This window comes from Armigeres subalbatus, chromosome 2, assembly GCF_024139115.2.
Source record: "Armigeres subalbatus isolate Guangzhou_Male chromosome 2, GZ_Asu_2, whole genome shotgun sequence".
Classification (NCBI taxonomy): Eukaryota; Metazoa; Arthropoda; class Insecta; order Diptera; family Culicidae; genus Armigeres; species Armigeres subalbatus.
Genome location: NC_085140.1, coordinates 319,804,314 through 319,819,586, shown reverse-complemented (window position 1 = coordinate 319,819,586; position 15,273 = coordinate 319,804,314).

Genomic DNA, 15,273 nt, shown 5'->3' with positions numbered 1-15,273 from the left:
ATCTGTGGATAAGAATAACAAAAGTCTCAACAATATGGTTGGCGTTGTCTATTGCTCCACTCATACAATAAAAAAAATCCTGGCTAATTTGTAGGCTAGTTTACAGCTCGGACTCTCGGAGATTTCCACCGGATTATATTTTGAATCGGGCCAACGGAATCCCATAGATCCCCGCACACATATGGAAGCGAAATTATCAGAAAAGCTCCTGATCTGTAAACTAGCCTTATAGTACGTGAGGACCGAAATCTGAACAAATTTTCCATCGCTTTTCCTTGAACTTGATTTCGTTCGACTGATTTATAAACTAGGGAGTGAGTGCTAGTAATGGACCCCTTAACGACGGAAACATACTTCAATCGCTTCGCTAGAGTAAGACTTATGTCAAATTGTCATTCTGCAGCACTAGATGACAAGCAACAGGTATCAGCATCGCGTTTCATACATAACACATGGTAAAACATTCATTTTTACTACTAAAATATGTATTTTAAAATTATGTAGCCAGGTTGCCTATTATGGCCACCCCCGGGTCCATAATACGCAACATCGAGTTTGTTTACATACGTATTATGGTCCCCCCATTTGATTTACATGTTCCATTTCCACATGTTCCTGTTGCCTATTATGGACCCCCTTCTGTGCTAGTAATGGACCCTCTAGCGCGTTAACATTCATAAATTAGTTAATTTAACTAAATTTCAGTCTCCCAGTGCAAAACAATTGTATGGAACTACTACCCTGATAAGTGAAGCAACTTTATCCTATGGAAGTTTACAGGAAATTGTAGATTCAAGCGTAAACTCTCGGTTTTTGTTCAGGGGGTCCATTATACGCACGGGGTCCACTACTAGCACTCACTCCCTATCTGGTTTACAGTTCGCCGTTGAGTCAGAAAACGGCCTACTTTTCCATACCAACGAAATGGGTGCTTTAATGAACATTATGCAACTCAAATGGGTTCTCTGCAGCAACATAATTTATTGGCAACAATGATCATGTGGAGTAAATTTTGGAAGAAATTAGACAAGTACAAGCATAATTTTGGTACAGATTTGTCATCTTAAAGTCCATTTTTCGTCATTGCAAAAAAAAACGTGTGCTACTCGTTGCAAAACTCGATCTTTTTGCAACTTGTTGCACAAACTACTATTTTAATATCTTCGTTTTTGAAACAGCGAATGATTTCGAAATAGTCAGAATTTTTCAGAAATATTTTGAATGATTCCTAATGTTTGGAAAAGAATCAGATGATTGAAAAATATGTGATAAAGCAAATTTGAAGAAAAATAGAATTACCCACTGCGCAAGAAAAAAACTAAGATGATTTTAATCTGGAAATAGATAGCATTCTTTTAAAAGCAACACTAACAACTTAACATCTCAAACTTTTTGGATGGGTTTCGTCTACATTCCTTGTATTTGGTTTTAGATTCCTGCCGAAAATATTGAATTAGTTTGAATAATATTTTGGAGATCTTTGGACGAATCAATGAAAAAACGGGACAAATTAGGATTTTTTTAGATTACGACGGGTCAGCCCAATAAGCTCTAAAAAACGGGACTATCCCGTTAAATACGGTACGTATGGTCAGCCTAGACACAATGTAACGTGCCATCAGATGTTTCGAGACGGTGATCATCATAGCATTTCTGGCAATGACAAAACCACCATTGAGTCATTTCTCACATAAAAGCAAATCAGTTGAAAATAAGTGCCGAATTAAGAGCCGATGTCCAAGTAGCGGTTTTTTAAGCTGCGTACCCGCCGCGCCAAATAACGTTTGAGACTTTTTATGCGATGTTTGTATAAAAAAATGTATTTTGACCATAATTGTCAAGCCCCCAGTCGGATCTGAGCAATATACAATAGGAAACAATGGGGCAGGAGTCTGTCTCGAATGCAACTTGTTGCAAGCAAATCAGTTGGAGATAAGTGCCTGAAAAATAAATGACATTTTTAACGCAATTTTTACGTAAAAAATTGTATTTTGGCCATAACTTCCAAGCCCATAGTCCGATATGGCCACTTTTCAATAGGAAATATTGGGACAGGATTCTGTGTTGAATACAACTTGCTGCAAGCAAAGTTATTTATCTGGTTTAGAGTGGTGCTGGATTAGGTATCCTTTCGGAAAAGAAATAAGAGCTAAGCACTAACCCGAGTAGTACACATATTGAAAGTGCTGAAACTTACGTAGGGTGGGTGTACCAATCGTCCCCATACAAAGGAACAATAATTTTTAAATAAATAAATAAAAGGCATGTGGATGGTGTTGATATGCCAATCAAAAAGTTTCCTTTTCTGCTCCTTAGAACAAATGTGAAAACGGAGACGAGCCAGCCTCGGGCTGAAAGTCTCCTTAATAAAGATACAAAAAAAAAACAAATGTGAAAACCGCAATCAAATTGTTTTTAGTGCCTTAAATTGTCTAATCCATAATAGGAGCGCATGTACCAGTTGTGGCACTATTCTTAATTTTGATTCCTATTATGGCAAATCCCATTGGATTGACCATAATGGGACCACTGACTGGTGACAAATGGTGCAAAGGACACCAAAAATTAAGCAAAATCAATTTTTGCAATTATTTTTTGTTTGTTTTGGAGGAGATCAAAGGTGTTATCGTGTCCTGTGAATATGGTTCACTGATCAGAATATGTTTTGTAGTGATATGATCTGCCACTTAGTGTATAATGCACTAGTGCGACAACTGGTGCTATAACCACGACTGATACATCTACCCTATTACCGAATTCGGTCACATTTAAGTTGCTGCAACGAAATCTGTAAGAAATGTGCTACTTATGGAGCGAACTCCCTCCGAAATGGATCTCTAGAACTGGGAGGGATATCAATTTATCGCAATATCTCGCGAAGTACTCACCAAGTGCGTCGGTAACCTCCGGAGGTCTCCGGAGAATCAAAGATGGTCCGATTTTAAACATTTTGGAATGATCCTATAGCCTTTACGTACAATTAATGGATAAAGGCCAAAAAGGATAATGATTGGTATGGATAGGATCATTAGATTGTTTCAGTCGCCTTTGAACAACAATAGAGATGCATTGATAGCATTGCTATCTTTATTGTCTCGTTCCATTTGAAAGTATCAGTTTCCGCAATACCCGTTGGTAATACAAGTTCAGGAACATCACATTTAACAAATTGCCCCTCGTAGCTGCTCTGAACATCTACAGCAAACTATTTTTGATTCTTGATTTGTAACCAAATCAAAGAGAACAACATAATTAACTAAATTCAAGTCATGTGATTTACCGTCGCCATATTTGCTCAAACATTTCATGATTCCATAGCCTACCATCACTCCAAGTTATGTCAAATTGATGGACAGATGGTATAATTGTACCACAATGCCAAACAATTGCCGCGTCCGAATCCGAAAATGGCTTCACATTGTAATAGGTACTGCTGGAACGAGGAAGGCACGTGCGAGGTCCAGCCAATCGATCATGATGATGACGATTGGTCGTATCCGACCAGTCAGTGATGAGAGAGAGGTCGGTAATTATTATTGCACTTTCAATGGTTGTTAGAGACACTCACAATAGTGAAAGAACAGACAATCACTACCGCAAGGATACTTTAGGTTTGAAACATTCATCTTAAATGACAATTCGTGGTTTTGTCATCATGAGCCGTGGCAATGATGAGGCTCCGCTGGTGGTCGTTAGACTGTGGCAAATTATGACGAACTAATCAAATAATCGCTAAATTAGACTCGGTTGTTTTGACATTTCGGTATTCCGAGGCAATAAATTTAATGGTAAGTGAGAGATTTGTTGGAAATCGATGTTTCATTACCCTTGTCAATGTAACTTTCAATTTACTGTTGGGGTAGGTAAAGATCGATGATTTAATAATTGCCCTAAATCAAAAATATTTAAATTTTCTTTAGATCGTACAAAATTTATAGCTGTCGGAAAGTCAAATCGTGCCATTACAAGACTGAGAAATCAAATATTTTTTTGATTTACTCATAAAACGCCGCCTGATTATCTCAGTTCCAAATTTGATAGGTTTTATTTATTTAAATGAGACAAGTGAATTGTTGTAATTTTCGTTTTCCACGACAGTGGTCGTCAAATAGTTGTTATTGCGATACCATTCTCGGTATTCGTTTGTTTGATGCTCTCTTCAGAGCATTGTACAGTTATGCGTTTGTGGTCATCATTCAATTGGAGAATTGATGTACCTCATTCGATCCACCTCTGCTCTTTGATCCTAAACCATTGACAGGCATCTTGTTGACAGGGACCTAATTGCGTAAACAATTTAATTGTATAAAAAATATTTCAAACTCAATCAAAGAAGCGTGCCTTCATCATCATCATCATTATCCTCTTCACTCAAGTCTGCCAACTTCCCACTTAACAACTCCAATCAGCGTCATTTCCAACGTATACAAAGTATTACATGCTGCAGATCAACAAATTGACCAACTACTTACATCGTCGCCGCCGCGCGCCATCAGAGAAGCGCTCGCTTGGCAGTCAATGAATTAATAATAATCAACAGATCTCGAGTAGGTATATGCACTTCGCCAATTGGCGAATGACGATGCGCAGTTTCGACGCGGATCGGATCTTGTCCGATTTAGCATCGTGCTAACGAATAACTAGCTCAATCGTATGCGGATTCGTTCCTATCGATAAATGATGCATCTTCAGAATCTGATATTAGTCATACCGAGCGTCGCTTTATTCAGAAGTGCTATCAAGCTGTGAAAATCGGTTGCCAACCATGCTGCCCATCTATTTTGCTCTTTGATTTGTTGGTTGAAGGAAGGCTTGGAAGCGTGGTGCGAGTCAGAAATTGCTTCGGCGGCGGAGGCCGATACTGTGGGAAGGAGACTACGGACATTGCATTGTTTTGTTTAGACCTCATTGGATGCTGCAAATGACCCTCCCCATAGCGCTTACCGCAGCATTGTAAGTCTCTGCAGGCAAGCGTTCAAGTGACATGCTGAGGCGTTTTCCTACGAAGCAAATTGTTTTAATTGTTCAGGTGAAGATTTATTATTTTTTATGGGAATGAGGAAAGCGGTATTACCGGTAAGGTAAACACGAGAAAATTGGTCAGTTTGAGTGATAAGTTGTCGGTTTGAGACCTCAGATAGCTTAGTCGTTAAAGGCACCAACTCGAAGGTAAGCTCCAGCTCCACTAAGCTCCAGAGTGAATCATAAGCTAATTGTCATGAGCAGTACGCTTATAAAAGCCTACAAAAAATGTTACAGTCGGCAAGGTAATTCCAGTCAGCAGATGACAGATTGTTAATGCTAGAAATAAAACGTACACAATGTAGCTTGAGATTATCCAAATAAGTGATTTTCCATATTTTCTAAAAGTATTTTGCCACGATAGTCATGTCCCGAAACATATAGAGTGATGTTTTCTTTTAACGCAGTATGTGATATAGAATGTGCACCTCAGCCTTATGCTCTTGCCCATTAGGTAATCTCAATTTTTCACATCCACAACGCACCGCTGCGCTGCTATACCTGACACAGCTTTCAAAGGCATTCCTTTGATGTGGTTCGCGACGCATTTCTCACCTTTCCTGGCGACACAGTTCGAGTTCATATGTTCATAAAGTTATTAGCACCCATTTTGGCATATCCAATTTCATGTATCACACCTCAATCTGAAGCGCGAATATGAGCGCCAAACCCTTCGTAATTATCCCCGGCAACAATGTATGTTGCAACAAAACCCAACGGTGCACCGCACCGGTGGTTTGGTTAAGCACCGGAGTCAATCGGAGATAAACCGCCTCCAGCAGGCAATAAGTTCGGTGACCATCTGCTCCGAATGGTGCGAAAAAAAAGTTCTCACCAACCAATCACACAAACACAGCTCACAGTCGAACTACCAACGGTGACGACCCACCGTGATGAAAACCGAACTCCGAGCTTCAATCTCTCGCAAGTCGTACCTACAACTTCAATTAGGCGTTAATTATGGTAAAACATTATTGCCCAGCGCTCTGGGGTTCTCAAACATTGGCGTGTGGCGAACCAAGTCATGTTACATAGAAAAGCGAATAATGTGAATGCTGTACAATAAAAGAAAGTTTGTCAACGTTCAATGTAATCGAATTTCTGATAAAATGAGCAAATTTATGTCTGTTTAAGAACCTCTGCTCAAGAGCAGCAAATCAAAGAAACAAACAGTTCGTTTCTACGACTGTGTCGGTGTTCACGTTTGGGTGGTGGTTTTCTCACTTTTTAATTGAAATATTACCAAGCAAACGATAGCGTGGCACTGACTGTGAGAATACGTACTGCCGACTGCAACCAGCGCAGTGATTACAGTTATTAGAGGGATCATTTACCTTTTAGGCGTTTGGACGAACTGCGCGGTCGTTCCGATTCGCTACTGGCTCAGAACGACACCGTTCGACGAGGATGGATAAGGAAATCATGGTTATTCGCTGATTGGTTATTAGAATTGTGAAATTTGCAACTCAAGTTGTTTGTCGATATCATTGGCAGTATCCGGCCATTATGGAACTGGTTTAATGGAATTTCGATGAAGCAATAATGGTTCGGTTGCGAACATCATGTTAATTAGTTTTCGCACACGCCCTTGGCTTAATTTCCAATAATTGATCAAATCAACTTGCATCCGTGAATTCGTACTTAAAAGCAATCAACTTGCTACTTCAAACAAACGATCGTGCCCAATTAGGAAGAACTTCGATCATGCTTAATAACTGCCGCTCTGTGGCCCCGCCGATCTGCTCCCGTCGAGTTGATTGAAGTACCATTCAGCAGAAAATATCGACATCAAGTGAGATGTTGATGGATCATCAGTAGCAGAGCAGCTCAGCGGTTGATGATCACTTGCCCAGTGATCACCCGGATCCAGGGGCGTAGTGAGCGAATTTTTATTCGGAGGGGTATTTTTGTTAAAATGTTTATATGAGGAACATACGTGAATGTGCATGCTACTGGTTTGTCTTTCACCTTTCGAATGGCTTGGCCATTATGCCAAAGGATGACCCAGTTGTTGCGTGTCACGCCCAATTTGTATCTTTGTCTCAGCAACTTCCCATCGTCCTGGAAGTTAGCCAAAGTCATACCCATCCGGATGCTTGGGAAAGATCCTTCCTCTCCGAAAAGATATCGCCCCATCAGCCTTCTCTCAGGGTTAAGCAAGCTGCTAGAAAAGGCGATTCACTGCCGGTTCCTCCAGCCAGTCGAACACCTTAACATCTTGCTCAAGGAACAGTTTGGTTTACGACGCGGTCGATCAGCTGTACACCAATTGATCCAAGTTACTCAGACGAAACAAGTTTGTCTCCAAAATCATCCGCCATGGCCTTACTCGGTGTCGAGAAAGCATTCGACAATTATGGCATGATGTCCTGGTGTACAATCTACATCGCTACAATCTTCCCAGTTACCTGTTAAAATCATCAATAATTATCTGTCCGGGTCTCAATCATCGCAGTGAGATCAGATGCGCACGACATCATTGCAGGCGTCCCCAAGGGCGGTGTCCTTGGGTCCCTGCTGTTTAACCTGTTCACATGCCAGAATCTCCAGAAGGCGGTATTCGTCTCTGTTCGCAGACATCTCCATTGTTTACAAAGGTAAAGTGATCAGAGCGCTAGTGGCAAAACTACAACGAGGCCTGGATGTCTTTACGAGTACCTCACCAGCTCGAAGATTTGTATCAACGCGGCGAAGACCTAGGTCATAATTTTCCCCCACTCAAAATCTCCTAAACATGTTCCCCCTGAGGACTGGAAAATCATTCAAAATGACACGACTGTGGAATGGGCCAATGAGGTCGGCAACTTTGGCTTGACCCTCGACAGCAAGCATATTTTCCGACAACAGGTTAACAACACAGTTATGAAGTTTAACGTGCCAAACTACTGCACCCTTTGATCAACCGTCGGCCGTCATTGTCTATGAAAAATAAGCAACAAACAATTCATCCTCCCTGCGATCGAATACGACTTACCGGTCTGGGAGAGCTGCGCCAAACATCACCATCTAAAACTACAACGGGTTCAAAACAAATTCCTGAATCCTGCGGATGATCATGAACACCCCACCCAGGACAAGAACATCTGAGGTGCACCATTATTATTTATTTATTCAGACTAAGGCCGAAGTAGCCTGTGCGGTATATAAGAGTCTTCTCCATTCGACTCGGTCCATGGCTACACACGTCGCCAACCTACGCAGGAGGGTCCGCAAGTCATCTTCCACCTGATCGATCCACCTTGCCCGCTGCGCACCTCGCCTTCTTGTGCCCGTCGGATCGTTGTCGAGAACCATTTTCACCGGGTTACTGTCCGACATTCTGGCTACGTGCCCGGCCCACCGCAGTCGTCCGATTTTCGCGGTGTGCACGATGGATGGTTCTCCCAACAGCTGATGCAACTCGTGGTTCATTCGCCTCCTCCACGTACCGTCCGCCATCTGCACCCACCATAGATGGTACGCAGCACTTTCCTTTCGAAAACTCCAAGTGCGCGTTGGTCCTCCACGAGCATCGTCCAGGTCTCGTGTCCGTAGAGGACTACCGGCCTAATGAGCGTTTTGTAGATTGTCAGTTTGGTACGGCGGCGAATTCTATTCGATCGGAGCGTCTTGCGGAGTCCAAAGTATGTACGATTTCCAGCCACTATGCGTCTCCGAATTTCTCTGCTGGTATCATTTTCGGCAGTCACCAGTGAGCCCAAGTACACAAATTCTTCTACCACCTCGATTTCGTCACCACCGATGCAAACCTCTTCCTATCATGTACTTCGTCTTCGACGTGTTGATGACTAGTACGATCCGCTTGGCTTCCCTCTTCAGTCTGATGTAGGCTTCCTCCATCTTCTCAAAGTTACGTGCCATAATATCTATGTCGTCGGCGAAGCCAAATAGCTGAAATAGCTGACACGAAAGGCCATCACCTTGCCATAACCCTCTGCGGGTTTCGAAGGGACTCGAGAATGCCCCTGAAACTCGAGCTACGCACATCACCCGATCCATCGTCGCTTTGATCAACCGTGTCAGTTTATCCGGAAATCCGTGTTCGTGTAGCTGCCATAGCTGGTCCCGATCGATTGTATCATATGCGGCTTTGAAGTCGATGAATAGATGATGTGTGGGCACGTTGTATTCGCGGCATTTCTGCAGAACTTGGCGAATGGCGAACACCTGGTCCGTGGTGGAGCGTTCGCCCATAAATCCCGCCTGGTACTGCCCCACGAACTCCCTTGCAATTGGTTCTAGTCGACGGCATAAAATTTGGTAGAGTACCTTATAGGCGGCGTTCAGCAATGTGAATGCGCGGTAGTTGCTACAATCCAGCTTATCGCCCTTTTTGTAGATGGGACACACGACACCTTCCATCCACTCCTGCGGCAAAACTTCCTCCTCCCAAATCTTGGTAATGACCCAGTGCAGCGCTCTAGCCAGTGCCTCACCACCCTGCTTAAATAGCTCTCCTTGTAGTTGGCGCGCGTTCCCCCAGGTCCATCACCATACCGCCATCTTCGTCTGCTACATCGCCATTCAGGTGCACTTCGTAGTGCTGCCGCCACCTTTGGATCACATCACGCTCGTTCGTAAGAAGGTTCCCGTTTATGTCCTTACACATATCGGGCTTTGGCACGTGGCCCTTACGTGAACGGTTTAACTTCTCATAGAACTTTCGTGCGTTATTAGCGCGGTACAGTTCCTCCGTCTCTTCACGGTCTCGATCTTCCTGCTGGCGCTTTTTCCTCCGGAAAATCGAGTTTTGTCTGTTCCGCGCCCGTTTGCACAGTGCCTCGTTCGCCCTCGTGCGGTGTTGCAGCAATCTCGCCCATGCTGCATTCTTCTCCTCAACTAACTGCTCACATTCGCCGTCATACCAGTCGTTTCTCTGATCCGGGGCACCGTGCCAAGTGCAGCGGTTGCGGTGCTTCCAATGGCGGATCGAATATCTCTCCAGCCATCTTCAAGAGACGCTGCGCCTAGCTGCTCTTCCGTTGTGAGTGCCACTTCCAGCTGCTGCGCGTATTCTTGGGCTAGTCTACCGTCTTGTAGCCGCCCAATGTTAAGCCGCGGCGTCCGACTTCGAGAGTTTTGAGCGCAGGCATACTGCAACGAGGTAGTGGTCGGATTCAATATTCGCACTGCGGTAAGTGCGGACGTTCGTGATGTCGGAGAAGAATTTACCGTCGATTAGAACGTGGTCGATTTGGTTTTCCGTTTCTTGGTTAGGTGATCTCCATGTGGCCTTGTAGATATTTTTGCGGGGAAAGAAGGTGCTTCGGACTACCATTTCGAGGCTGCGAAGTTTCTGCATCGTTGGCCGTTGCCATTCGATACGGTGTGCAGACTATCCGGTCCGATGACCGGTCTATACATTTCCTCCCTTTCTACCTGAGCGTGCATGAGGTGTACCATCTGACCGGGATAAAAACATTACATGAACGTTCAAAACAAATTTATATCGAAGTATAGTGAAAAGAAATTTATATCGAGCCTAGGATACATTAAACGTTTACCAATTTATTTATTTATTTTCAGACTGAGGCCGAAGTGGCCTGTGCAGTGCATAAAAGTCTTCTCCATTCAGCTCAGTCCATGGCTGCACGTTGCTGCCAAGCAAGACTATGCTGAAGAAGGCTGGGTTCAACTTCTGGCCCGGTCTAGGAAATTGATCGAAACTTTTTTTTGGCTTTTATAAAAGTTTCAACGTGTTAATCTCGTGTTAAACGAATGCAAAAAAATGGAAACTTGGCTTAGAAACCTCGCAGGTAATAATTGTGGGAATGCTGAATGGACAAAGGCTAATATTATTAATATTCCGCGCAGTGGTGTATTCCGCGTAATAGTACATTACGCGAGAAGTAATTCAGCGAATGGTACAAACCGCCAAATGTCGCAACGCGAAAAGTTACAAACCGCCAAATGTCATTCCGCGAAATGTTCAACCGCGAAACTGAATTCCGCGAAACAGTTTTCGGTGAAATGTAATACAATCGTAGCATCACTTTCATCCGTTACCACAGATATTGATTTGGGACTAATCACTAACTCTTAGATGGAAGCAATGCACTCTCCAATAGTCGAGATCAGCCCTGGCCACATCCTTGTGAATGCTGAGGAAGGGGAAGGATGGTTTGTTGACCACCTTTAGAAAAATGCAGAAAACTTTACGACCTTTCATGGGTGCCACGGGAGGTTTTAGGATTGTGTGGAAGGTTATAACAGTAGGAATCGTTTTGGTATAACGTGAAACACAGAAAGAACTAAGATAGAAATACAAAGTAGGAAAGGGACAAGCCTGGAATTGAACCCACGACCTCCTGCTTATAAGGCAGAAGCGGTAGCCACAAGACCACCGAGCTCGTCTTCGTATAACACGTTAAATCTTTTATACCTTAAACAGCCGATTTTTTTTCGATACATTTATTAGACCGGGCTAAAAGTTGAACCCAGCCTGCTTCAGCGTAGTCTTGCTTGGCAGCCACGCATCTTCCCGCACGGCTAAGGAAGGCCTCCCAGGATATGTAGAAGTTGTTTTCAAAATTTCAATTGTCTCTTACAAATCCTTTATAACATCTGGCAGATGGGCCAGATATAATTAAGAGATTATCTCCTTTTTTTAATTTGTTACGGATAGACTGTATTATGAATAATTCTTTATTTCTCCCTTTCGTCTTATCGCGACAAATGGTATTCATTTAAATATGGAATTATATCCTACCTCCACAAACGGAACCATTTAAAGAAGGCATTTCTTCGTCTTATAGGTACCGAGCAGATTCGTTCTTTTAAAGAAGGCGTTACTCTTCCCTTCGCCGTACACCGGGCAGACGCGATCTTTTAGAGAAGGTATTATCAACTCTTTTTGCCTTAAACCGGGAAGATACATCGATTTTAAGAAGGGGTTACCCCTCCCTTCGCCATATACTGGGCAGACGCGTTCTTTCAAAGCAAGTATTATCAACTCCCTTTGCTTTATACCGAGAAGATGCGTTTTTTAGGAAGGCATTATTAATTCCTTTTGCCTTATACCGGGCAGATGCATCCGTTCAAAGAAGACGTTACTCCTCCCTTCGCCTTATACCAGACAGACGCGTTCTTTCAAAAAAGACATTATCAGCTCCTGTCGACATACCGGGCAGACTAGGGCTCAGCTTTGAAAAATGAGTACAATATCTTATTTTATTATTTATTCAGTTTTGTTAATTGTGAGCGAATTAGCTGTTTGGGCTTACATGTTTTCGATTAAAAAAACAGAAAATATCTAGTTTATATTTTTGGGCAAAACTTTAGTGCGGGTTTAAATAATTAAATAATGTCGGGTTTGGGTCGAGTACGGGTTTACAAATGTAAAAATTCTCGGGTACGGGTCGAGTTGGGGTTTGATAAAAAAATGTATTCCTGGTTCTGGTCGGGTCCTGGTTTACAGGAAATTTACAAATCGGGTTCGGGTCGGGGTTAGGTTTGCAAAATGTGGAACCCGACCATCCCTAGGGCAGACGCATCCATTCAAAGTAGGTATTAGCTTTTCTCATTACCGGGTAAATGCGTTTATTCATAGAAGGTACTCCCTGCTTTATTTTTCTTCATATCGATCAAACGTGTCCATTTCAAGAAGGCATTGTTTACTCTCTTTGTGTTATACCGACTGGATGCGCTCATTCAAAGATAGCATTACCTTCGTGTGGTAGTAGCGGATTGAGTTAAAATGCATGCCGCGGAATGATTTTCGATCAAAAGGTACATTCCGCGAAATGGCTTCCGGAAAAAAGATGCATTCCACGAAATGTGTTTCGGAGTATTGGTACATTCCGCGGAATGTCGTAACGCCGAAAAAAATTCCGCAAAGTGTTTTTCGGCGAAATAGTATACAACCTTTATTTTGTTATCGATCAACTCAGTGTAACTTCTAAACCACTTGACCGGTTCAACCAAATTTGGAACACATATTCTCTATAGGAGACGATTTCTGGATGGAGAAAAGATGATCATGAAGACGGTAGGAGGGTCATTTCAAAAACAAACGGTGGTTTGGGGTTGAGGTGTATTATTTAGCCTCTTGGCCGAAAACCGTTCGACCGAATGCTATTTGGTCGAAGGCCATTAAGTCGAAAGTTGTTTGGCCGAATATACCATTTGGCTGAACATACCATTAGGCCGAAAATAATTTGGTCGAAAAGGTCACGTTGAAATAGAATTTTTGAACGGAGAAGGCTCGTTTGGCAGAAGGTCATTTTGGCCGACAGTAAAATGTTGTTTGGCCAAATATGTCATTTGACCGAACAAACCAATTAGCCGAAGCTCATCTAGCCTAAAGTTTTTTTGTCCGAAAATGCCATTTGGTCGTTTCGACCGTCTTCCAGTGCGGTTGGTTTTTGCGCTCTATTTTTGTGCGGTGATTCGTCTAAAAGTGGAACAATAGAACCAGTCCAGTGACCGCGGTCGAAACAAATGTGTAGTGTATAAAAAAGTGCTGCAGATCCGGAAGACGTGCGCATGTTTGTGCTTGCAAGGGCTGATCGATTGTTATCAAGGGCAATGTCCTTGCTAATATTGCGATCAAGGCTATGTAAATGCTCAAACATGTTCAGCGTCAGATTTATTGAGGAGAGGTAAGGTTTTGATGATCCGTAAATTTAACACGCACGCACTCACACAAACGCACACACACATTCACATTATACACACATACATATACACAAATACATACATGTACTGATGGACATGAGTGTTCGTCATGTTTTCATAGTAGCTCTATTAAAACATGACGAGTACTTTTGTCTATCAGTGTAGACATATAAACACACATACACACTCATATACACACATACACGCTCATATACATCATACAAAAAACACGTACACGATGTTTATCATATATTAGGTATCTATATTATTGGAAGCGTTTGGTACGGGAGGTCCACGCTTTCTTCCTTTCCCCTCGATTCCAAGCTATTGAGTGACTTTAGGTATTCCTGAAGTCGTTCAATATCTAGAAGTCATCTCTGCGGTACATACTGCGTAGTTGGCCTGGCCATATGAAAAGAAAAATGACGGAATTCAGAAACCGTCATTTTCCAGGATGCTTTCAAGTATTGGCTACGCATGTATGAGATTAGATTAGATTAGATTAGAAAATACCATTTGGTCGAAAGGCACACACGGTAGAAAATGTCGTTGAATAGTTCCTTTGGCTGATAAAATTCATTGGCTGAATAGCACAATTGACCGAAATGGTCGTCTGACAGAAAGGGCCATTTGGCCGAAATGGTCATCCGGTCAAAAGTGACGGAGTGTTTTGCAGAAGGGTCATTTTCGTGCCAAATGACCCTTTCTACAAATCAACCATTTCTACCAAACGGCTTTTTGGCCAAACGGTAGTTTCTGCCTAAATTCCTACTAGGGAAACAACTAGGCAAACAAATTTCGAGCTCGACCGAAAGCCTCTTTCGGCTGTATGTCGCTTTCGGTCAAATTACATTTTTGGTCAAACCATTTTCGACCCGACAAACGATTTGGGCAAACGTTCAGTTTAATTCCCAATGTAATTCAGCTTACCTGCCGGCATTCGAACAAATGGCTTTCGACCAAACGATAGAAAGGGTCATTTGGTCGAAATGTGTTTGGTCAAATAAACCATTAGACCAAAACCCATGTGGTTCGGCCAAACAACCTGTTGAAGATAATGGCTTTTCCAACCGATTTTTGATAAAACCGTTTTTTATTTAATAACCGTTTCGTCCGAAATGTCTTTCCGTCGAATGATTTTCAGCCAAACGACCCTTTCCTATTTTATAGAAGGGGAAATGACGGCTTTGGCAGGTTTTGTTCTATTATTGTCAGGGGGGTTTTCGTTGACGTTAAGAAATTTGGTCACAATATTCTTTGAAATGCAAAAAATGTTTAGGCCAGATTCGACCATAATTAGTTCTACAAAAACCCCCTGACAATAATAGAACAAATCCTGCCAAAGCCGTCATTTCCCCTAATTTCCGTAGAATTTTCGAAGAATTTCCTATAAACAAAACAAAGAATTTCCCGTAGAGATCCAAAGAAATTCATTCAAAATTAGAAAAAATCAAACCGCTTTCCGTAAAAATTTGAAAAATGAATGTTTAAATTCAGGAAAAGTTCAGTAGAAATTCTGGGAGATTCCTTATAAAATTTCGAAGGGTTTTCCGTATAGGAATTAAAAAAAAAAAACTGCAAATTCCATTGAATTTACTATGGAACTTCAGAACAGTTCAAATTCAGGAGCTTAAA